Raw genomic sequence first — 23,418 nt, 5'->3', positions numbered from 1 at the left:
GTTTTCCTGGTTGGATGTATATCCGTCCATCATTATTGTCCTCAAAAGATTGTCATGAGAACTGAGAAAATCCTGGTTCTTATTATGCCACCGATTGGTTATATGTGTTTTCTCCATGTGTTAGTGCCTAAGTATACATGAAGATTAAAAACAGCTAAGGTCTAAAAAAAGAGTATGTCGAAAGAGCGACAGATGAACGGTTAGTTCTAGTACAATATATACGGGCTTTCAATGTGCATGGAATCATCACCTTTATATATAAATTCTCAAGAGATCGAAAGCATCGCAACAAGCCAATAATTATGTTCAGATCAAAACTAAACATTCCGATATATAAGATCTTGATAGAATCTAGCAGCATTGATAGGTTATCCTTGGACGAACTCTTCATTGAGGATATAACAAAATATTAGTACCCAAAGTGTACTCCAAGATGATATGAAACTTATGCGCACAAATGAAAAATGCGGGTTATGATTACAATCTGTAGATGATAATATATGGTACCTAAAAAGGTGAGGAGCCAAACACCAACTTGTTGTGATCATTAAACAGATCACTAATTACAGCCAAGGTCTCCAGAGACAATAGTTTTTTGTGAAGGTTTATAACAATAATGAAGGAGCAACATTTGAAGTGAAGGGGCATCTTCGATGATGAGCTGCTGTCCTTCAAAACAAATTCCAATGCTATGTAGTGAGGCCTCTTACAGATAAACCACCACAAGAGAAAGTTTTTTTAGTAGTAGGAGTCAAAGCATTTGTATTAGATCATCTAGTAGATGGCACTGGGCGAAGCTGGAGGTGTGGAGAGAGGAGGAAAACCACAAGATGGACAACAGTGGTGTGGGCACAAATTCTTGGTGTTCGGTTCATGGTATGAAACTTTCGTGGTAATGGTAGAACTCAAACTACTAGAGTTTTTTGAATTCAGGGGATGTTAGCCAAGCGTCCACTGTGCAGGGTATGGACAGTAGGTAGCGTGTTGGGATGCATAGGAGTTGAACAGGGCCCTGCTAGTGAGAGGAGACGATGGCTCTGAGGAGATCAAATTCAGGAAGGACAAATATCTAACGACAATCGAGATTGAGGGGCGCGGTGCACCATAGAGGGTGCCACCGAGTTGAGACTTGTGTGCGACAATAATCCTTGGTGGGGGGCATCGAAATTGTGTGATAGATGACTCTGGAAAAATAATTGACTACCACGTTGGCATACATAAGCATGGGGCCCACTTGCCAGCGTGCTAGACAGAGGAAGGAACGCAAGACAAAATGGAGCGAGGAAGGGTGCGAATGGATTGGCTCACGTGTGATGAGCACTAGAGTAATTCACTCAGATTGTACTACATTAAAAAATTCGTGCAAACACGGCCGATTATATTGTGAGTAGGTGACTGTGTGCTCGGCTCTTGGCCTCTTCCGAAAGTCAAACAATGATGATGGTACTACAGTATAGATACTTTTGGCAATCTGACACTAAATAAACTGCTGCACATCCACCACCTATATTAAGTGCACTATCGGAAAGCAAAAGCTTCTCCTTGTCCTGCGAGGCACCGCGCATGCGCGTGAGCGAGGGAGAGGTCGTACTAGTAGACTAGCCATAGTGGGAGTAACTTCAGCAGTAACATCGAGTTCAACTTAGAAAATTTGCTTGTAGGGCAGTGAGTTAATGAGGAGAGAGGTAGTTTGAGTAACTTAGCTAGTTACTGTAACATCACATGTCCCAATGCAATATGAGTCTATAACCTAATAAATGCAGCTTTGCATGACACCACACGTACAAGGTAGTCGGAATCCCGATTCGACTACTAGAATCCTACGACTTCACGACCCTACGGAAACATGTCGATCTAAATCCCACTATGAATCCGAATCAGGTAGAATCCATGTTGGTCACAATCCAAATAATAAAATCCTGTGCAAAAATTTACAATCCCGACTATGCTATGAACTACATCCGATTCTACTAACTTATCTAAGCTGTTTGTTTAGTTGTAGCAAAATAGTATGCCATCATCCAAACCCCTTTTCATATACCTCATCGACCTCTATTCCCCTCCCAAGTCCAAACGCTCAGCCTTAGACACCTTTGATCTAGCTCTCAGAAACCCTAGATCAAAATTGAGGATCAGGCTAGTCGACATATGGAATTGGCGCGAAAAGGAGGATGCTTCAAGATTGATCGGAGAAGGAGGGCAAGACCCTTCAAGGTTTAGCAATGTAGGTCAGATAGACAAGTGATCGACTATTCACGCACTCTAAAAAGAACATAAGTAAATTTTGTGCATTGAAGGTTTAAATATTCTATATATTTTCCTCTCATATATGTTCCATACATGCGAGCTAGATGGTAGGTTAGCCATAAAAAGAAGTGGAATACAACTAGCATTGATGTGTAAGTTCTTTCCTCCATATTTAGTGTCAATACTCTATAGAACCCATTTAAATTAATTGTGTGCATACAAAATATCTTATTTGAGTAAATCTAGTACAATCCTTGATTCCACGACTCGATCTTACGACTCGATTCTGTCTGAGGAAAACCGATCCGACTCCGAATCCCGACTCTGACTACCTTGCACACGTATGTTACTACCCACTATGAAGGTAGTAACATAGTCTAGGAATATGTGTATGTTACTAGTGTTTGTTACTCTCCACTTTGGCTAGTAGTAGTAAGCAAAGCTTCTCCTCGTTTGCGAATTGACGGGACACATCAAAAGTAGTGTATTAGTCTCCAAGAAGGGCTGACCATGTCCATGGCTACCATCCCGTGCTCTGTCATTCAGTGCGTGAATGATTGCCGTCCCATTGATAAAATAATGTTGCATACGTTCCGTCGAATAGAATAACTTAATTTATAAAAAACGCGCCACCGCATCATGATCGAACTTTGATTGGTCCGCGCGTGGATACCATGAACAACTACTACACTCACCAAATTATCTGGTGAGCTACCTCTTCATACAGAAATGAGCTCACCGTGTACCTAATGAGCCACAAGTATAGGGGATCTATCATAGTCCTTTCGGTAAGTAAGAGTGTTGAACCCAACGAGGAGCATAAGGAAATGATAAGCAGTTTTCAGTAAGGTATCCTCTGCAAGCACTAAAATTATCAGTAACAAATAGTTTTATGATAAGGTAATTTGTAACGGGTGACAAGTAATAAAAGTAAATAAGGTGCAGCAAGATGGCCCAATCCTTTTTGTAGCAAAGGAAAACCTTGGACAAACTCTTATATAAAGGAAAGCGCTCCCGAGGACACATGGGAATTATCGTCAAGCTAGTTTTTATCACGCTCATATGATTCGCGTTCGGTACTTTGATAATTTGATATGTGGGTGGACTGGTGCTTGGGTACTGCCCTTACTTGGAAAAGCATCCCACTTATGATTAACCCCTCGTGCAAGCATCCGCAACTGCAAAAGAAGTATTAAGGTAAACCTAACCATAGCATGAAACATGTGGATCCAAATCAGCCCCTTACGAAGCAACGCATAAACTAGGGTTTAAGCTTCTTTCACTCTAGTAACCCATCATCTACTTATTACTTCCCAATACCTTCCCCTAGGACCAAATAATGGTGAAGTGTCATGTAGCCGACGTTCACATGACACCACTAGAGGAAAGACAACATACATCTCATCAAAATATTGAGCGAATACCAAATTCACATGACTACTTATAGTAAGACTTCTACCATGTCCTCAGCAACAAATGTAACCACTCACAAATCATATTCATGTTCATAATCAGAGGGGTATTAATATGCATAAAGGATCTGAACATATGATCTTACACCAAGTAAACCAACTAGCATCAACTACAAGGAGTAATCAACACTACTAGCAACCCACAGGTACCAATTTGAGGTTTTGGGACAAAGATTGGATGCAAGAGATGAACTAGGGTTTGAGAGGAGATGGTGCTGGTGAAGATGTTGACGGAGATTGACCCCCTCCCGATGAGAGGATCGATGGTGATGACGATGGTGATGATTTCCCCCTCCCGTAGGGATGTTTCCCCGGCAGAACAGCTCCGCCGGAGCCCTAGATTGGTTCCGCCAAGGTTCCGCCTCGTGGCGGTGGAGTTTCTTCCCGAGAGCTTCCTTATTATATTTTCCAGGGCCAAAGACCTCATATAGCCATAGATGGGCACCAGAGGCCTGCCAGGCTGCCCACGAGACAGGGGGTGCGCCTAGGGGGGTAGGGCGCGCCCCCACCCTCCTGGATGGTCGGTGGCCCCCCCTCTGGTGCTTGATTCACCCAATATTTTTTATATATTCTAAAAATGACTCCCGTGGAGCTTCAAGACTTTTGGAGTTGTGCATAATAGGTCTCTAATATTTGCTCCTTTTCCAGCCCAGAATTCTAGCTGTCGGCATTCTCCCTCTTCGTGCAAACCTTGTAAAATAAGAGAGAATAGGCATAAGTATTGTGACATAATGTGTAATAACAGCCCATAATGCAATAAGTATCGATATAAAAGCATGATGCAAAATGGACGTATCAACTCCCCCAAGCTTAGACCTCGCTTGTCCTCAGGCAGAAGCCGATATCGAAAAACATGTCCACATGTTTAGAGATAGAGGTGTCGATAAAATAAAATACGGACATGAGGGTGTCGGTGTGAAAACCAGTGGATCTCGGGGAGGGGGTCCCGAACTATGCGTCTAGGATCGATGCTAACAGGAGACGAGGGGCACGATGTTTACCCAGGTTCGGGCCCTCTCTATGGAGGTAATACCCTACTTCCTACTTGATTGATCTTGATGAGTATGAGTGTTACAAGAGTTGATCTACCACAAGATCGTAATGGCTAAACCCTAGAAGTCTAGCATATGAATATGGTAATGAGTATATGTGTTGTCCTTTCCGGACTATCTCCTTCGGTTTATATAGACACCGAGGGTACCTAGGGTTTACATCGAGTCGGTCATATAAGAAGGAATCTTCGGCCGCCAAGCTTGCCTTCCACGCTAAGTAGAGCCCAATCCGGACACGGTGCAGTCTTCGGCCTTCATTCTTCACAGCCCATCAGTCCGGCCCATGGATAACAGGCCAGACGCCCGATGACCCCTTAGTCCAGGACTCCCTTAGTAGCCCCTGAACCTGGCTTCAATGACGAGGAGTCCGGCGCGCAGATTTGTCTTCGGCATTGCAAGGTGGGTTCCCTCCTTCCGAACTCCAGAATAGTCTTCGGACGAACTAAATATATCCGGACCTGTGTATATAATGGCAGAGAATATCATACCCCACGAGCCCAACTTGTTAATAACTGTTCACGACATCATATCATGCCTGCCCGGTTACTATGTCCAACCGTCTGCTAACGAGCCGCCCCACGTCTCGGGGCGCGGTTTTACTGGCACGTCACGTCAAGGCAGGGATCATGCCCCCTTTTTACGGGATTTTCATTAATGCAGGCGTGGGTAACCCAACCGTCCCCTGGGTATAACTCCTTGATACTAGGTAAGTTTAGAGACCCTAGTGGAGACGCCCAGTATTCAGGGCCTTTATATAGAGACCCAGTCTCGTCTTCTCCCATTGCGCTTGCTCCTTCCTCAATCCCAGCCACCCCAAGTTCCAACCCTCGAGTTCCAATCACCACCAGCCCAAGTCATATCCGGATCCAACCGTCAGGGCCGATGGGTGGCTTCTTCTGTCATAGAGGATATTGCGAAGCTCCACGTAGCGAGGTATCTGACCCCGGAAATCTTTCATCGGCTTCCTGCACAAGGGCAAGTCATACCGACCCCCCAGATCTAGCGAGAGGGTAGTATTTGTATCCCACTTCCTTCACGGGCTAGGGTTCGCGCTTAACACCTTCGTCCGGGGGCTCATGTTTTACTAGATTTTCATGATCTGGCCGCAGACTCTGTTCTCCTCAAGGGAGTCCTAGATTAGGGGGTCTCCGGACAGCCGGACTATATCCTTTGGCCGGACTGTTGGACTATGAATATACGAGATTGAAGACTTCGTCCTGTGTCCGGATGGAACTCTACTTGGCGTGGAAGGCAAGCTAGGCAATATGGATATGTATATCTCCTCCTTTGTAACTGACCTTGTGTAACCCTAGCCCCCTCCGGTGTCTATATAAACCGGAGGGTTTTAGTCCGTAGGACAACATACAATCATACCATAGGCTAGCTTCTAGGGTTTAGCCTCTCTGATCTTGTGGTAGATCTACTCTTGTACTACCCATATCATCAATATTAATCAAGAAGGACGTAGGGTTTTACCTCCATCAAGAGGGCCCAAACCTGGGTAAAACATCGTGTCCCCTGCCTCCTGGTACCATACGCCTTAGACGCACAGTTCGGGACCCCCTACCCGAGATCCGCCAGTTTTGACACCGACATTGGTGCTTTCATTGAGAGTTCCTCTGGGTCATCGCCAGAAGGAAGGATGTCTCGTCTCGTCTTTAAAGACAGTACTACTGTTGGGGGAGCTTTGGCTGTCGGCCAAACTCTCCGGCTAGGCAGGTTCATCATGACCGCCTGTTCGGCCGCCGCGCCGACGATGACTTCTCGGGTCATCGAAAACAGCCTCCACGTCAAATCGGCACTCGCCGAACAGATGGATCCAATGGAGCTTGCCTCCTTAAACGAGCTCTTGGATCGCATCGCCGCCTTGGGAGTCGCTATGGACTATGATCGGATTGGGCTTAAACCCGATCAAAGGGAGATTAACTCTCCACCGGTCACCCATCATATTGTAGTGGTGGAGGAACAATGCGGCGACCTTTCCTCCATCTTGAGGACCAACTATGTCCGTATTCTCGAGCTCTCCGAGCCGGACGCCCATTTGCGGGAGGACAACATCCAATCCCTGAACTTAGAGTCAGGCAGCGGACTAGGATTATCGAGTAACACCCCGGAACCGGAACTTCCAAAATTGGAAACTCCTCGGCCCCTGGATCCCAGATAAGGTAAGGGATCGGATTCAATTCCACCCACCCACCCAAACATAAGCGATCTTTCCCACATCAGGCAAGAGCCCCAGGAAACAGTACATCACTATTGGGCCAGATTCCTCCTTGCGATGAACAAGGTTAAGGACTGTCGCGAGGAAGATGCAATCCTATTTTTCTGCAATAATTGCACAGACAAGGGAATCCTAAACGCCATAAATCGCCGTGAGATAACACGCTTCACTGACTTGGTGTCCATAGTACGAAAGTACTGTGCGATGGAAAGCGCCTGGAAAGCCGAAACAAACTTTTGGGATAATCCGGCCCTGAATACAAACCCAATCCGAAATAAAAGGGTGCATTATCACAATACACCCGGGTTAACTACCGAAAAGCAAAAACCATCTACATGGCATGGAACCGTACTGGAGGGATGGCTCAACGGACCCTGCAAAATTCATAGTACAGCGGATACAATACCAACGCATAGCCTTAGAGCATGTTGGATACTCTGGCAGGTTGCCAAAAGTGGTGAGGATCTTCTTATCCCAAATACCATAGAGCACCATCCCGTGGATAACAATATAGTGTTAACAGTCTTTGAGACCTTCGCGTCAAATAATAGGCGCAAGCAAACACTCCGAAGCATGGCCGAAATCTGCCACGTAGTGGCAGTAAATCCATGGAGTGACACGGCTATTACCTTCAACGCCAGTGACAAACCTAAATTCCGAACAGCCCGAGCACCAGTTGCACTGGTCCTCAGTCCAATCGTGGACGGCTTTCGACTCACCAAAGTACTCATCGACGGCGGCAGTGGATTAAACCTCATCTATGAGGAAACTCTTCAAAAGATGGAAATAGACTGGAACCACATTGAGCAAAGTAGCACAACCTTTAGAGGAATAATACCCAGTCGGGAAGCATGCTACGCTGGGAAAATCACACTAGATGTGGTATTCGGCATGCCAGATAATTATATATCCGAAGAAATTACATTCCATGTGGCCCCATTCAGCAGTGGTTATCACGCTCTTTTAGGATGGGAGGTGTTACCCGAAGGCGGTGCCTCTGTAACTCGGGGTTCCGGGATCAAGACTAGAGTCCCATAACCGTCCGATTTACAGCGGGTTCCTTCACAGGAATGTCGTACTCCGGCGGAGGTTTCCGAAGACCCAGGAGCGCCAGACATGCTGACGGGCTTTCTACGACGAGCATCCATTTCAGAAGAGCACTGTACCTTGATGGCTATGGTGGTCAAAAGGGTTTTATCCGCGAAGAGTGGATTAGACGTGGCCTTCACGAGCCTTCTAAGAGGTTTTGAGGTTTGTGATGTAGCTTTGTCAATTGAATTTTATTGACAGAATGCACCTATTGTATATGCAGTAGCCCCTAAGACTCAGATTGTCTTCCGAAAGAGGCGATCGAAGGATCAAAGAGATATGTTCAGGTATTAACCTTGGGTTAATTTGAAATACAGGATGCTTCCCCTCCTGTGGATGTCCGGAATACGGAAGTGGTCGAACTGTAGCGAAAGCTGGATATTGTGGAGGATGACATTGCATTGATCAACATGCGTCTTGACGACTCGCAAGGTGTGTACTTCGAGCATTCTTTACACCAGTGTGCTTGACGCAGGAAAGAGCTTTATATGGAATGTGCATGAAATGCAGATGGTGCTGCTGCCGTGGAGGTTCTTCGAGCGGAGCTAATCCAGGCCAAGGAGCAAGCCCGGTTTAGTGATGCTGCTGCTGAAGGAGCATCGGTTGAACTAAAGGCCGAACAAGCTACGCGATGCCAAGGCGAGGAGAAGGTATCCACGATGACACTCGCTTTGGAGAATGCTACTGGCCGCTGCGAATTTCTTGAGAATGAGAATAAAGCCTTAATGGCTGAACTGGACAAGGCCCGACAGGAGGCAGGAGAAGCGCGATCAGAGTCCAGAGCACTCCGTGAGGAGGATCGGCAGGCGAAAGAGATAGTGGCTGGAAAGCCTTTTCTGCTGTAGACTAAGTTCGGCGACCCAGACTATGCTCAGTTGAACCAAGTGTGGAGTTCTCTGGACGAGTATTTGGACTTGCCGAAGAGTTCTTCCGATGTAGTGCGGTATTACCAAGCGCGAGCTGGATATGCAACGGAGAAGCTTTTTTGGTCGTAGTTTGGTGCGTCGAAGCGCCCGTTGCTGCTCAATGAACCGATGTCCCAATGGGTTGAACTTCATAGGGTATCTGGTGCTGCCATGAAGGATCTTATAATCCGGCTGTGGCCAACCGAGCCTGCTCCGAGTAGCTATTTCGGTTTGGTGCAGAAGCTTGTCGACGTGGTGCTGCGAATCGATGCTGCAAAGCGATCGACATGCATTGAAGGTGCACGGATGGCCCTTGCCCGAGTCAAGACATTCTTGGGAAAGATGAAGGCCATTGATGTCGCCACGAAGGGTCCGCCTGAAGGCAGGGGCCATCCAGAACCGGAGAGTTATTTTGAAGACGTCCTGGAGGCCGCCCGCTTGATAGATGGTCAATGCTTAAAAAACATAATGTTCGAGTGAGGTGTATGATAATTGTAAAAGACAACTTTATAGTTAATCTATTTATGTTTTGCTTGAAAAGCTTGAATTCCTCCTGTGTAGTCGTTTTAATATAATCTGAAAGTTTTCCAGTCGCCGGCTTCAGCCCCCTCGTAGGAAGTACGGGGGTGTTCGTAAAAGCATTTAATCACTCTTTATCCAACGTCTTAGTTGATGAAGGAGGTTATAATGCAGTGAACTAGGCAATCGGACTATAAGGCGTTAACACTTTCACTTAACCATAGGATTTTTATGGTGGGGCTATGACATAGCCCCTGGTGTGTATGCGGCGTGTGGTGCCTTACATACCTGATCTAAAAAAGATCCCTCATATTACACGGAGAATCGCTGAAGATTCCAATAAGTCGTCAAGTGGTTGACCAGCTCTCACCGCATCATGACAGTCAGTTTTTGGATTTCTCTACTGAGGTGCTCATCCGTTCTAGGCCAGGGCACAATCGTAGTAGTTCTCCCTTTACTACCCTAGCCGATAGAGTGGAACGTAGGGTAGCAAACACAGGAGCCGGGCAACCCAACTATTGAACCAAGACAATGATTCGGAGCTGATGCATATAAGGCCAAACTTGCGATGCTGAAGTACGCTATAGAGCTATTTGGACTTTTACTGGCAGCACATTCATTCCCATGCCGAGCCCCTAGCAGGGTATGCCAAGGTGTATCTGTAGAGCAGACATTGAGGTCGTACTTTATTGTTGAAAGAGTATGAGAGATCGGTTCGGGTGAGGCTTACTAAGAACGGAGCGATGTGCCAGTGATAAATTTATGTATATATATATATATATATCTAGATGTGTGTGTGTGTGTGTATATAAAAGAGAAACCACAAACCCAGCTATTTGACATGCTCGTGGTCGGGATCAGAGGAAAAAGGGCATAATACAAGCTCGGAATAAAGAGTGCGGTCTACAAAAAGTAATTTTGGACCCCCTGTCGCACGTCTGCCTCGCCCATGCTCGGGGAGGGGGGATCCTTAACGGAAGTAGCCCCTTAGGTGAGTGTATGGATCTGAACTCCGATAGAGTCCACTGTAGATGCTCTCCAGTTGGTCACCTGTTCTTTAAGGATGATACAGAAAAAATGAGAAAAATATATAAAAAACTTTACTGGAATGCTTGTAGGGTTGTCCGTATTGTGCTTCCGCCGATGCCCATGGTATCTTGAGTGCGTAGTGATGTGCGCGTGGTGCAAATTTTGCCAGTACAGTAGGCGGGTGGCGGGAGCCGAACTGCTATTTGCGTTCCAGGAGTGGTCAAACATTGGAGGGGAACTGTTTCTGGCCCCTGGTGTTCTACTGGCGAGCCGATCTGTCGTCTTTGTCACCCAGTGGCCTCCTCCCCTTGTGATCAGCTTTAAGCTTGCCTGCATGCTTGAAGACCCAACAATTACGGTTGGTATGATTAGCTGGCTTATCAGGGTGACCGTGAATCTGACAAGGTCGGTCCAATATCCTATCAAGGGTGGATGGTCCATCCTGGTTTGCCTTTAGTGGCTTCTTCTGTTGACCGGGCCTCGGATTGTGAAATCTGACGTTCGCCGCTGTGTCGCTTATATTACTACGACAGTTGTGTTCGGTTCGTCATGGCTTGTCGTTGCCGTCTTGGATTTCGGAAGTGCCCGTGCCGCTGGCGTCGTTGCTTTTACGAACAAGCCAGTTGTCTTCTCCTGCGCAGAAGCGGTTCATTAGAGTGGTAAGGGCTGTCATGGATTCGGGTCCTTCCTGGCCGAGGTGACGCGCGAGCCATTCATCTCGGACGCTATAGTTGAAGGCCGTGAGGGCTTCTGCGTTCGGACAGTCGTCAATTTGGTTCTTTTTGACTAAGAACCTGGTCCAGAGCTCCCTAGCTGACTTGCGGACCTCCCGGACAATGTGACTTAAGTCATCGGCGCATAATGGCCGGACATATGTTTCCTGGAAGTTGTCTCGAAAGGTGTCTTCCAAATCTTCCTAGTTGCCAATAGAATTTTCTGGCAAACTATTTAGCCAGTACCGAGCTGGGCCTTTAAGTTTGAGGGGTAGGTATTTAATGGCGTGGAGGTCGTCTCCGCGGGTCATGTGGATATGGAGGAGGTAATCCTCGATCCATAACACGGGGTCTGTTGTCCCATCGTATGATTCGATGTTAATGGGTTTAAACCCGTCTGGAAATTCGTGTTCTATTACTTCATCAATGAAGCAAAGTGGGTGTGTGGCTCCTCTATGTTGGGCCACACTATGAAGCACCTCCGGCGGGCTGCGTTTACGGTGCTCGGACCAGGCGTGGTCAGCTCTGTAGTGTCCGAATAGGTGAGTGTTCCCCCAAGCTGTATTGTCATGATGTCCGGATGGGTTGGTATGGTGCTCTCCTTGGGCTGCTGCTTCGTCTGGACCGAACTGTGGTCGGCCTGCCGCATTGTTCGATGGTGGTATGGGCTCCATCGCCCTTCCATTGTATTGAGGGAGCCGCCTACTCTTGGGGTGGCTTTTGTCTGGGCTGCTAAGGCCGTATTCTTCGGCGGCCAAGACCTCGGACCATCTATCATTGAGCAAGTCTTGGCTTGCTTGAAGCTACAACTGCTTCTTTCTTAAGCTCCTTCAAGTGGTTATAAGCCGGCATTTAAAGCACTCTTGCTTGAGAGGTTCCTTTGGCATGATAAAATCCTCGTTGCCGAGGATCTCCTCCTCGGAGAGAGGGAGATAATTGCTGTCCTCCGAGTCCCCACATGTGGCCTGTTCATAAGGGCTGTCTTGCCCGCCTTCCTATTCCTCCTGCTCAGGTTCTACCTCAACAGGGTCTTCGTTGTCCGGAGTATCATCTACTTTGGTGTTGGTAGTGTTTTCTCTTGGGTGATGAGGCCTAGAGCGTCGGTGTCCGGGATGTGTATCAGGCGGTTTCCCCTCGACCGGATCCTCCTTCTCATTGTTGAGAGCGCTGTAAGGTGTGTCTATCATACACACGTCATACCAGGAAGTGCTTATCCCATGTCTAGCGGGTAGTAAGCTCTAGCCTTGACCCTCATCGTCGTCCACACCGTCGATGTCTTCGGAGCGGGGATCGGGCGTGTTTGTTACATCTTCAACGGTGGCTATGAAGTGGGTGGCGGGTGGGAAGCAAAATTCTCCGTCGTTCACCATAAGTTCGAACCGAACATAGTTCGGAGACGGGTCATCCGCCAGGGATAGGTTTTTTTAGAAAGTTCAGTATGTCGCCCATGGGCGAGTGTTGGAATACATCTGCGGCGCTGAACTTGAAGATCGATAACCAATCGAGTTCGGTGTACGCGGGCTCGCAGGATTCGGAGCTCGACATCGGAGGCGAGTCCGGGGTTCCGTTGATGCAGATACCATACAAAGTGGAATCTGCATGTGGCTCCAGCGCGGCGGAATTGGTAGTCCCCATGATGGGGTTGAACTTCCCATCTTCGGACGACTTGAACTGCTCCGGATTTGAGACCGGAGCTTAGCAGCTATCTCCTGGATGCGGCCTGATGACAGGTTTAAGCCATGTTCATCAGGGCGATGGGGAACGGTTGCCGCAGTCTCGAATCCGTCGAAGATCAAGTCTCCACGGATGTCCGCAATGTAATTCAAGCTCCTACATCTGAACTGATGGCCAGGGGCGTATCTATCGATCTGCTCCAGATGGCCAAGCGAGTTGTCCTGCAGTACGAAGCCGCCGAATATGAAGATCTGTCTGGGGAGGAAGGTTTCTCTTTGGACATCGTCGTTATGGACGATTGAAGGGGTCATCGAACCTTTTGTTGACGGCACAGTGGAACTCATAATGAAAGCACCAATGTCGGTGTCAAAACCGGTGGATCTCGGGTAGGGGTCCCGAACTGTGCGTCTAGGATCGGTGGTAACAGGAGACGGGGGACACGATGCTTACCCAGGTTCGGGCCCTCTCTATGTAGGTAATACCCTACTTCATGCTTGATAGATCTTGATGAATATGAGTGTTACAAGAGTTGATCTACCATGAGATCATAATGGCTAAACCCTAGAAGTCTAGCCTACTAATATGGTAATGAGTATATGTGTTGTCCTTTCCGGACTATCTCCTTCGGTTTATATAGACACCGAGGGGATCTAGGGTTTACATGGAGTCGGTTACATAAGAAGGAATCTTCGGTCGCAAAGCTTGCCTTCCACGCCAAGTAGATTCCAATCCGGACATGGTGCGGTCTTTGGCCTTCATGTCTTCACAGCCCATTAGTCCGGCCCATGGATAATAGGTCGGACGCTCGAGGACCCCTTAGTCCAGGACTCCCTCAGAGGGCATCATTATCATTCTTATAACAGCAACATACATATATATTGTCATATGATTTCCTATGCTAAAGTAACAATTCATTCACAATTTCAAGTATGAATCAGAAACTTCATTGAAAACTAACAAACTACAACCTCAATCATTGAAGAAATTGCAATTTATTATAGTATCGGAAAGAGTCAATATAAGAGCTTCTCAGCAAGTCCACATACTCAACTATCATTTAGTATTTCACAATTGCTAACACTCACACAATACTTATGTGTATGAAGTTTTAATCGGACACAGAGAAAGATAGGGGCTTATAGTTTTGCCTCCCAACCTTTTACCTCAAGGGTAATGTCAACAATAATAGTTTATATATATATATAGTGTTACTATTCGTCATACAGGATGCAGAATAAGTTATTCTTCACCCGAAGTAATCTTACAATCGCTTCATAAATAAATTACGTTTGAAATACAAATAGTTACATTCATAATGATTCACTACGTAAAATATGGTATAAAAACAAAAAAATAGGTTATAACACCAGAAATATCGCATTTTATGTATGTTTTACACTATGTTTTTACGTTCGTAATTTTACATAACATAAAATATTTTTTTACAGGGAGTATATATTTTCTTACGTTCTCTTTTTACGTATGAAATAAGACAAAATTTACGGAACCTAAAAATGCGGTGTATTGACGTCAAACTAGAGAGGGATGAAGAATAACTATTCCTCATCTAGGGTGTTACTATTCATATATATATATATATATATATATGTATATATATATATATATATCGGGATCTTTCCAACACACAGTGCTTGCTAAAGGATAAAATGTAAAAAGGAGAGGTGAAGATCACCATGACTCTTGTATGAAGTATAAGACAAGAATAAAAGATAGGCCCTTCGGAGAGGGAAGCAAAGGTTGTCATGTGTTTTTATGGTTGGATGAACGAAATCTTAACGCAAAAGAATTACACTTTATATTGCCACTTGTGATATGGACCTTTATTATGCAGTCCGTCGCTTTTATTTCTTCCACATCACAAGATCGTATAAAGCTTATTTTCTCCACACTAATAAATCATACATATTTAGAGAGCAATTTTTATTGCTTGCAAAAATGTCAACTTACTTGAAGGATCTTACTCAATCCATAGGTAGATATGGTGGACTCTCATGGCAAAACTGGGTTTAAGGATATTTGGAAGAACAAGTAGTATCTCTACTTGGTGCAAGGAATCTGGCTAGCATGAGGGGCAAAGGCAAGCTCAACATGTTGGATGATCCATGACAATATAATTTATTTCGGATGTAAGAAAGCATAACCCATTAAGTTGTATTCCTTGTCCAACATCAACTTTTTAGCATGTCATATTTTAATGAGTGCTCACAATCATAAAAGATGTCCAAGATAGTATATTTATATGTGAAAACCTCTCTTTCTTTATTACTTCCTATTAATTGCAACAATGACCAAAACTATGTTTGTCAACTCTCAACAACTTTTATTGATCATACTCTTTATATGTGAATCATTACTCTCCATAAGATCCATATGGTCTCTTTATTTATTTTTATTCTTACTTTTATTCCCTGAAGATCATAGCAAGATAACCAAGCCCTTGACTCAAAACTAATCTTTATTATATATAGCTCACGGACTTGATTACATAGAAGGATCATAAAGCAAAACTCAAAACTAAATCATACTAAAACTTTACTCTACTAGATAAAGATATTACCAAAAGGATCAAACTAAGAAAAATGGTAAAGATAAAAGTGTGATGGTGATACGATACCGGGGCACTCCCCCAAGCTTGGCAGTTGCCAAGGGGAGTGCCCATACCCGTGTATTTATGTCTCTTTCTTCGGAGGTGTAGAAGAGATTGTTGATGATGTAGGCTTGTCGTTCAGCATCAAGCGCAGGAGGTGCTCCAACTTACAAATAATGCCCTTTAGTGCGACGATATGCTCTTGCAACAGAATATTTTCATGAGTTAGATACTTGTTCTGCACCCGAACAGTAGGGGTAAGAAGATTGTAATGAGGTTGAAGGATGTCTTCTTCTTCTGCTGCCGGAGCTTGATCCTCCATGGCCTTCTTGATTCCATCATCCTTCTTGATCTCCTTGGGTTCTTCTCTCTTCAGCTCTATCTTCATTAGCCAAGCATCATCGCCCTCATTGTTGGAGGAGGGGGACAACATGATGCCCGGCCTTGACAACTCTGGCATAAAATAGCTCGAAACAAAAACAGATGATATTTGCGTGGTACAGTGGTTCAAACCTTCGAGAGATTATATAATGAATTTTTACCGACCAAAAGAAGTATCGTGCAAGAAAACGGAGTCCAGAGGGCACACGAGGTGTCCATGAGGCACGGAGCACGCCTAGGGGGGTAGCGCGCGCCCTCCACCCTCGTGGACACCTCGTGTCCTTTTCGGACTGCTTCTTATTTTCCTATATTCTTAAATATTCCAAAACAGGGAAAAATTGCTATCATAGCTGTTTTGGAAATGGTTTACTTACCGTGCCACACACCTCTTCCTTTTCGGATGCTGAAACGTTCTAGATAGTGTCCCTTATATACTCTTTCGGGGTTAAGGTTTCAATAACATTAGTTGCAACATTTATAGGATTACCTGAGATATAATTTTTGATTCTTTGACCATTCACGACCCTTGGATTTGTGCATTCGAAGTTTTTGATTTTTATGGCACCGGAACGATAGACCTCCTCGATAATGTAAGGACCTTCCCTTATAGAGAGGAGTTTTCCTGCAAAAAAATCTTAAACGAGAGTTGTATAACAATACATAATCGCCTACATTAAACTCATGCTTTTGTATCCTTTTGTCATGCCATCTTTTAACTTTTTCTTTAAACAGATTGGCATTCTCATAGGCCTGGGTTATCCACTCATCAAGTGAGCTAATGTCCAATATTCTCCTCTCACCGGCAAGTTTGAAATCATAATTGAGCTCTTTAATGGCCCAATATGCTTTATGTTCAAGTTCGAGAGGTAAGTGACATGCTTTTCTGTAAACCATTTTATATGGAGACATACCCATAGGATTTTTATATGCAGTTCTACAGGCCCATAATGCATAGTCAAGTTTTTTGGACCAATTCTTTCTGGATCTATTAACAGTCTTTTGAAAAATTAATTTAAGCCCTCAATTGCTCAGTTCTACTTGACCACTAGACTGTGAATGATATGGAGATGCAATTTTGTGATTAACATCATACTTAGAAAGCATTTTACAAAAATCACCATGAATAAAATGTGAACCGCCATCAGTCATTAAGTGTCTAGGGACTCCAAACCTCGGAAAAGTAACTTCTTTAAGCATCTTAATAGAGGTGTTATGATCAGCACTACTAGTTGGAATAGATTCTACCCATTTAGTAACGTAATCAACAACAACCAAAATATGTGTATATCCATTAGAGGAAGGAAACAGTCCCATATAATCAAAGCCCCAAACATCAAATGGTTCAATAACAAGTGAATAATTCATAGGCATTTCTTGACATCTACTAATATTACCAATTCTTTGGCATTCATCACAAGAAAAGACAATATTACGGGCATCTTTGAAGAGAGTAGGCCAATAAAAACCAGATTGCAATACCTTGTGTGCAGTTCTATCTCCAACATGGTGTCCTCCATAAGCCACGGAGTGACACTTGCGTAGGATCTGTTCCTGTTCATGCTCAGGTACACAACATCAAATAACACCATCTACTCCTTCTTTATGAAGGTGTGGGTCATCCGAGAAGTAATGTCTTAAATCATAGAAAACTTTTTCTTTTGCTGCTATGTGAAACTAGGTGGTATAAATTTAGCAACCATGTAATTAGCGTAATCAGCAAAGCATGGAGCAGTACGAGAAGCGTCTATGACAACTAATTGTTCATCAGGAAAGCTATAGGCAGTGGGTCATCAAGAACATTATCTAACCTAGACAAGTTGTCCGCAATGAGGTTCTCATCTCCTTTTCTATCAATAATATGCAAATCAAATTCTTGTAGTAGGAGAACCCATCTAATAAGTCTAGTTTAGCATCTTTATTTTCCATAAGATATTTAATAGCATCATGATCAGTGTGAACAGTTACTTTAGAATCAACAATATAAGGTCTAAACTTATCACAAGCAAATACAACTGCTAAAAATTCTTTTCAGTAGTAGCATAATTTCTTTGGGCACTGTCTAGAGTTTTACTAGCATATTGGATAACATTTAATTTGTTATCAACTCTTTGTCCGAAAACATCACCTACAACATAATCACTAGCATCACACATAATTTCAAAGGGTAAATTCCAATCAGGTGGCTGAACAATGGGTAGAGAAATCAAAGCTTTCTTAAGTATTTCAAATGCTTCTACACAATCATCATCAAAGACAAAAGGAACATCTTTTTGTAAAAGATTAGTCAGAGGCCTAGAAATTTTTCTAGAAGTCTTCAATGAACCTCCTATAGAAACCAGCATGTCCAAGGAAACTTCTTGTACCTTTAATGTCCTTAGGACACGGCATCTTTTCAATAGCATCAACTTTAGCTTTATCAACTTCAATACCTCTTTCAGAAATTTTATGCCCCAAGAAAATACCTTCATTAACCATAAAGTGGCACTTCTCTCAATTCAAGACAAGATTAGTTTCTTCACATCTCTGCAAAACTCTATCAAGGTTGCTTAAGCAATCATCAAAAGAAGTTCCATATACAAAAAAATCATCCATGAATACCTCAAAAATCTTTTCACAAAAGTCAGAGAATATAAAAATCATACATCTTCGAAAGGTAGCAGGTGCATTACATAAACCAAAAGACATACGTCCATAAGCAAAGGTACCGAAAGGACAAGTAAAAGTGGTCTTTTCCTGATCCTCTTTTGACATAGGTATTTGAGAGAAACCAGAATAACCATCTCGAAAACAAAAATGTGTATGTTTGGATAATCTTTCTAGCATTTAATCAATGAAAGGTAGAGGGTAATGGTCCTTTTTAATATCTTTATTTAATTTGCGGAAATCAATTACCATTCTATAACCTGTAATAATTCTTTGTGGGATCAACTCATCTTTATCATTAGGAACAACAGTAATACCTCCTTTCTTAGGGACACAATGGACAGGACTTACACACTGACTATCAGCAACAGGATAAATTATACCTGCCTCCAGAAGCTTTAGTATTTATTTTCTTACCACTTCTTTCATCTTAGGATTTAACTGTCATTGGTGATCAACAACCGGTTTAGCATCTTTTTCCAATTTTATTTTGTGCTGGCATAGAGTGGGACTAATGCCCTTAAGTTCATCAAGAGTATATCCAATAGCAGCACAATGCTTCTTTAGAGTTTTCAATAATTCCTCTTCTTGTTGCTCTGAAAGGTTAGCACTAATAATAACAGGATATATCTTCTTTTCATCAAGATAAGCATATTTAAGAGTATCAGGCAATGGTTTAAACTCAAACACGGGATAACCCTTGGGAGGAGGAGGATCCCCTAGAATTTCGACAGGCAAGTTGTGTTTCAAAATAGGTCCCTGTTTAAAGAATACTTCATCTATTTCCCTTCTTTCATTCATAAACATATCATTTTCATGGTCTAGAAAATATTGTTCTAAAGGATCACTAGGAGGCATGGCAATAGAAGCAAGACCAATAATTTCATATTTACTAGGCAATTCCTTATCATGGGGTTGTCTATGAAATTTAGCAAAATTAAAATCATGAGACATATCCCCTAACCCAACAGAAACAATATCCTTTTGCAGTCTATCTTAGCATTAACAGTATTCAAGAAGGGTCTACCAAATATAATGGGACAAAAGTCATCTTGTGGGGAACCAGGAACAAGAAAATTAGCAGGATATTTAACTTTCCCACACAAGACTTGAACATCTCTAACAATCCCAAATGGTGAAATAGTATCTCTATTGGCAAGCTTAATTGTAACATCAATACCTTCTAACTCAGCAGGTGCAATATCATGCATAATTTCTTCATATAAAGAATGAGGTATTGCACTCGCACTAGCACCCATATCACATAAGCCATGATAGAAATAATCTCCTATTTTAATAGAAATAACAGGCATGCCTACAATAGGTCTATGTTTATTTTTAGTATCGGGTCTAGCAATTCTAGCAGCTTCATCACAAAAGTAAATAACATGCCCATCAATATTATCGGACAGAAGATATTTAACCATAGCAATACTAGGTTCAACATTAATTTGCTCAGAGGATGTAGGTGTTCCAGTATTACTCTACGAACCACATTTGAAGCTTTAGCATGATCCTTTATTCTAGTAGGGAAAGGTGGTTTCTCAATGTAAGCGGTAGGAACAATAGGATCAAGATTATAAGTGATAGTCTTTGCTTCAACTTTAATAGGTTCAACTACTTTTACTTCAATGGGAGGATGATATTTAAGCCACTTCTCCTTCGGGAGATCAACATGAGTAGCAAATGATTCACAGAAAGAAGCTACTATTTCAGATTTAAGTCCATATTTAGTTCTAAATTCACGAAAAGCATCGGTATCCATAAAAGATTTATCTTAGGTGTTATACTTGACTCCTTACCTACGTCTAGTTCCTGATCTTCAGAGTTGCGTTTAATTCTTTCCATTAAATCCCATTTGAATTCAATAGTCTTCGTCATAAAAGAACCAGTACAAGAAGTATCGAGCATGGAGCAATTATTGAGAGAAAGCCGAGCATAAAAATTTTGAATAATAATTCCTCTTAAGAGCTCATGATTGGGGCATGAATATAACATTTAATTAAGCCTCCCCCAATCTTGAGGGATGCTTTCTCCTTGGCGAGGCCAAAAATTATATATATAATTATGATCACGATGAACCAGATGCATAGGATAAAACTTCTGATGAAATTCCAATTTAAATCGGTTGTAGTTACATGATCCAATATCATCACATAGCCTAAAGCATGCCAATGCCTTTCCCTTCAAAGATAAAGGGAAGACCTTCTTCTTGATAACATCCTCGGGCATACCTGCAAGCTTAAATAATCCACAAACTTCATCCACATAGATTAAGTGCAAATCGGGATGCAATGTTCCATCTCCTATAAAAGGATTAGCTAGAAGTTTCTCTATCATACTCGAAGGAATTTCAAAATAAACATTTTCAGTAGGTTTAGGAGTAACTCTTTGCTCTACTGGTCGGGGTGAAGATACCCCAAACAGGCCCCTCAAAGCATTACTTTCCATAGTAACAAGTGACAGTAAATTTCAGCACACTATATAAATCTTTCCTTACCAAATTCCACTTACCAAAGGCGCTTCACTCCTCGGCAACAGCGCGAGAAAAGAGTCTTGATGACCCACAAGTATAGGGGATCTATCATAGTCCTTTAGATAAGTAAGAGTGTCGAACCCAACATGGAGTAGAAGGAAATGATAAGCAGTTTTCAATAAGGTATTCTCTGCAAGCACTGAAATTATCAGTAACAGATAGTTTTATGATATGGTAATTTGTAACGGGTGACAAGTAATAACAGTAAATAATGTGCACCAAGATGGCCCAATCCTTTTTGTATCAAATAACAAGCCTGTACAAACTCTTATATAGAGGAAAGCGCTCCCGAGGACACATGGGAATTGTCGTCATGCTAGTTTCCGTCACGCTCATATGATTCACATTCGGTACATTCATAATTTGATATGTGGGTGGACCGGTGCTTGGGTACTACCATTACTTGGACAAGCATCCCACTTATGATTAACCCCTCTTGCAAGCATCCGCAACTACAAAAGAATTATTAAGGTAAACCTAACCATAGCATGAAACATGTGGATCCAAATCAGCCCCTTACGAAGCAACGCATAAAGAAGGGTTTAAGCTTCTATCACTTTAGTAACCCATCATCTACTTATTACTTCCCAATGCCTTCATCCAGGCCCAAACAATGGCAAAGTGTCATGTAGTCAACATTCACATGACACCACTAGAGGAAAGACAACCTATATCTCATCAAAATATCGAACGAATACCAAATTCACATCACTACCTATAGAAAGGCTTCGCCCATGTCCTCAGGAACAAACGTAACTACTCACAAATATATTCATGTTCATAATCAGAGCGTTATTAAAATGCATAAAGGATCTGAACATATGATCTTTGCACTAAATAAACCAACAAGCATCAAGTACAAGCAGTAATCAACACTACTAGCAACCCACATGTACCAATCTGAGGTTTTGGGACAAAGATTGGATACAAGAGATCAACTAGGGTTTGAGAGGAGATGGTGCTAGTGAAGATGTTGACGGAGGTTGACCCCCTCCCGATGAGAGGATCGACGGTGATGATTTCCCCCTCCCGAAGGGATGTTTTCCTAGCAGAACAGCTCCGCCAGAGCCCTAGATTGGTTCCGCCTGGGTTCCGCCTCGTGGCAGCAGAGTTTCGTCCCGAGAGCTTCCTTATGATTTTTTTCCAGGGCAAAAGACCTCATATTGCCAAAGGTGGGCACCGAAGGCCTGCCAGGGGGCTCACGAGACAGCGGGGCGCGCCCAGGGGGGTAGGGCGCCCCCCACCCTCGTGGATGGTGGGTGGCCCCCCTCTGGTGCTTCATTTGCCCAATATTTTTTATATATTCTAAAAATGACTCCCGTGGAGTTTCAGGACTTTTGGAGTTGTGCAGAATAGGTCTCTAATATTTGCACCTTTTCCAGCCCAGAATTCCAGCTGCCAGCATTCTCCCTCTTCGTGCAAACCTTGTAAAATAAGAGAGAATAGGCATAAGTATTGTGACATAATGTGTAATAACAGCCCATAATGCAATAAATATCGATATAAAAGCATGATGCAAAATGGACGTATCAGTACCCGCGCGCTAGTATTAGGGAAACAGGCAAAGAGTACCTACGTCGGTGTCTGCACCTCTTCTCTTCGTGCTCGTATTCCTTTTTTTGGGTGATTCGTGCACGTACTCCACCTACGTTCATGACGATTGGTGAGTATCTCCTACTATACTTAACTCCATTTTCTTGCATGACACATGGATCTGGATGCTAGATGTCCCACGTATCGGCAAAACATAGAAGAACACTTTTCGATGACCAAGAAGGAGAAAGAAACCTCACGGTGGAGCATCTAGACTATTTAATATTTTTATTCAGCTATATAAAATCTACCCAATCTTCTCCATAGTAGACCAGAAGTGTCTGAAACACGGCAACCCAGTGTACTTACATCATACATGGCCAACCCACGCTATCACCATATTTGTTGGCCTCCGTGCGACAACTAGCTCTAGTAATCTATATCGCTTCTCGCTCCTCGTCTCTCTAAAAGTGCGGAGGACTGGTGATTTTGCTGTCTATTAAGGTCGGTTAACTCATCACATGTTAGCGACTTCCCAAGAGCATTCTAAAAAAATTACTATGCTCTATTGTTATGTCAAGAAGAGTAAGCGCTTTGACCCATGGACCAAACGAGACAGGCATGTCGTGCCGTGAGTGGGTCCAGTTTCTCATTTTGAACTTGTTTTGTATAGTAGTAACACTTGGTTTTGACTATTGATAAGATTTTATATAGGGCCTAATGTATTCTTCGAGGTTGCGTTTGACTATTGATAAGATTTTATATAATTTGAAAATTATACCATTGGAAGATCCTT

The sequence above is a fragment of the Triticum aestivum genome, chromosome 3A (assembly GCF_018294505.1).
Source record: "Triticum aestivum cultivar Chinese Spring chromosome 3A, IWGSC CS RefSeq v2.1, whole genome shotgun sequence".
NCBI classification, from domain to species: Eukaryota; Viridiplantae; Streptophyta; class Magnoliopsida; order Poales; family Poaceae; genus Triticum; species Triticum aestivum.
The sequence above is the reverse complement of the archived record's forward strand: the minus strand, read 5'-3'. Positions refer to the sequence as shown.